The following is a 3,128-nucleotide window of genomic DNA, read 5'->3' as shown; positions in this document are numbered from 1 at the left end:
AAACATTTTCCTCTGACGTTACATTAGATATTAAGCCTCAGACTACACGAAACACTCTGTGGAACAAGAAGACGTAAATGCACTGAGGTAAAGTGACGTCATTTAACAAGTGATTTTATGTTACTGCATTCAGATTCTTCACATGATTATACGTCTGTTTCATTTGTTATATACAATCTAAAAGCCTGTGTGGTTACAGGTGGCCCTGACGTATTGGCGCTGTCGCATGTCAGAGGCAGCATCCTGCAAATGACACGGCCTATTCAGGTGTGGAGTTGATCCTGACAGTCTAAGAGTTAAATGTTTGTGGAGTCTGCTGTTCCTAGCACAATGAATCTTGGGATACGGTGAGACACATCTAGTCTACTGTCTTAAAATGAGTGATCCCTACAAGCCACATCACAAAAAATGTGGATATCCACACATATGCCGCACACACACGTGCCGTTTGCAACAGGGCAGTCCTGAATTAACATGCCACAACCTCAATAAGCACAGAAATAATTTCACATTTTTACAAAGTACCAAATGTAAAATACCTGATAAATCTGAATGCAGTAAAAATCAATTCCTATGTGCGTCATTTTCCTCATATTGTACTGAGGAACTGAAAAACTGCGATGGCTGGATGTTTTCTGATTATTGCTTTAAAGAATGTGGCTAATTTGTCTGGAAACAGATACAGCATTAATATCCCTGCAACGCTGCTACTGGCAAAAGAGGCCACTTAAAAAAAAGAAAATGAAAAAAAAAAATGTTTTTTTTAAAGTAAAATTACTGTATACTGGATAATTTCATTAAAATATTAGCTAATTTGTGTAAGAGAGTCTGATTTTGTTCTGAAATCTTGCCTGAAAGGTTAAAAAAGTCACAGATTTCACATATTACTGCTCAACATTTTTCTTTTTAAATTAATTGCTACATATGAATGTATTTCATTTCTAGTCCTTCCGTGTAGCATACAGCTCATGCTTATCAAGTTGTGTGCTAATTAATTCGAAGTTTAATCATGTCATGCGGATGCTACCAGCTAATGCTACAATCTTACTTTAACTAGCAAAGATATCGCTTCCCTCCCTCAGTGTTTTCATATTAACCAACTAAGAGTCATTATAGATTAACTTTGGCTCACTCCAAAAGACACTAACAATCAATATTTACACATAAAAAGACATGTAGAATCATAAAGTGCCCAAATAAAACGCATATATTTTTTTCCTTTAGTAAACTATAAATTTCTCTATAGTGTGCACATTGTGTTCCCTTTATGTTCACCCCCCCCCCATAAAACCTGACGTCCATATTGGATGCTGTGTTTGGATGATGCAAAGTACATTTCATGCTTCCTTCCTCTGTCTTTCCTTTTTCCTCCCTCCATACTGGCATGGCTAATCATCAGGTGCCCCGGCGGTCTGTGGATTAGGGCTGTAATTTAGAATAAAAGGGACGCTTCTCTGCACAGCCTGAGAGCTGCTGTCAGATGTGGTGAGTGGTTTGTGTTCGTGTTCCTCCCTCACAATGGCACATGCCACAAGGTAATTGAAGAAGAAGAAGAGGAAAGAGAAGAAGACACTTGCTGGTAGAAATTGGCACAGTAAGAAACTGTTATTAGACAACTGTTAGCCAAAGAATCTTACAAATCCATCAGCTAAATAACATTCCAAACTACAGTTACACTGGGATGTACAACAAGTTGTCAGCCGGGCTACTTTTGTCTTGTGTTGGTGCTACAGCTTGGGTGTGACACTGCCCCCCTCCTCCTGCGCTTGATGTGACCTTAATAAGGTGAAATGTGAGAATTTATAGACAACAGAACTGAACCGAATGAGGACCCTCAATATTTGAGACCCCCCCTTTTTTTAAACACTTGGCTGTTTCATGCCATGGTGACTGCACACTGATGAGGGTTTATATGTGCAAATCACATGCATTTATGGTAGTCCACTTTGAATCCTAATCACAATTGAATAGAATATATTGCATGCATAAAATCTAGTTGAGATTGGCTATGACATAATCTGTCATTTCCATAATGTAATGTTTTACAATTCATTCAAATTTCAAACTTTTCTTCGTGTGTCTCAGGATATTTCTAATTGGCCTTGATTAATGCGCTATTGAATCAGGAAACAGACCGATAAAATGAGGTCTTAGATCACAGACATCCCTCATTTTAAACACCTGATGTCCCCACCAATCAGCAACGCCAGCTGCCCTTTTCCTCCCTCATATGATATCACCTAAGTGACTGGAGAATTTTGTGTGTGAAAATGACAATATGGCCAGTTTGTACCTGGAGCGGAAGGTAAAAACTATTAACTGCAAATCATTTAGAAAAGAGACAGCCTGGACTCCCAGGATCATGAACAAACTCTACATCCTTCCAGATGTTTTCAATCATGTCAACTCTGCTCATAATGAGGGGCCATAAAAAAAACAAAAACAAAATGCACTCAAAATAAATAGTTTTGCTTTAGCTTAAAATCATCCTTCAACGATGCTCCTTCAATATGGGAGGCTGGTTTCTCCAACAGTCTGGGGGCGGTCTCACGTCCTTCTCGGACTCGTGGATAGACAGATAACACTCCGGAGCTGTCCAGCCCCTTAATGAGAACGCAGAAAGACAACAAGCAGTCCTGGGAATAAGAACTGAACGTAGGCTGTGAAGAAGGCGCGTAGCTGAAGCAAAGCTGAGCCCCGCAGTGTACTGTGGTCCCAATAGGATGTGATCGTCCTTTGAAGTATCCTCATTAAGGAGGTTTTTTTGTTTTTTTCCCATCAAAGAGATCTGAAGAGATGAAATTTTCCTTCGAGTCTGAGGGGCGGTCGGTTGCAACAACAAACGGAATGAGCCTCTCATGAATCCAGGGAAACAATCTGATACAATATCAAAAGAATTATAATACATTTCCGATAAGTGCCAGGACGACCTACTGGTTTGTTTCCCAGTCAGGGAAGGGATTCATTCCCTGCTGTGGTTGAACCTGTAAAAGTGCCTGCATAATGCCTAACACCTACCTGCCTCAGTCACCCAGCTGACCCAGCTGCAGGGGTCACATGGTATATAAAAACATGTCTCAGGTTGAGCAATGGAATCTTAGCTGCAACATCAAAACTATACATGAGTC

This window comes from Parambassis ranga, chromosome 5 (assembly GCF_900634625.1).
Source record: "Parambassis ranga chromosome 5, fParRan2.1, whole genome shotgun sequence".
Lineage (NCBI taxonomy): Eukaryota > Metazoa > Chordata > Actinopteri > Ambassidae > Parambassis > Parambassis ranga.
Note: the sequence above shows the minus strand (reverse complement) of the source record.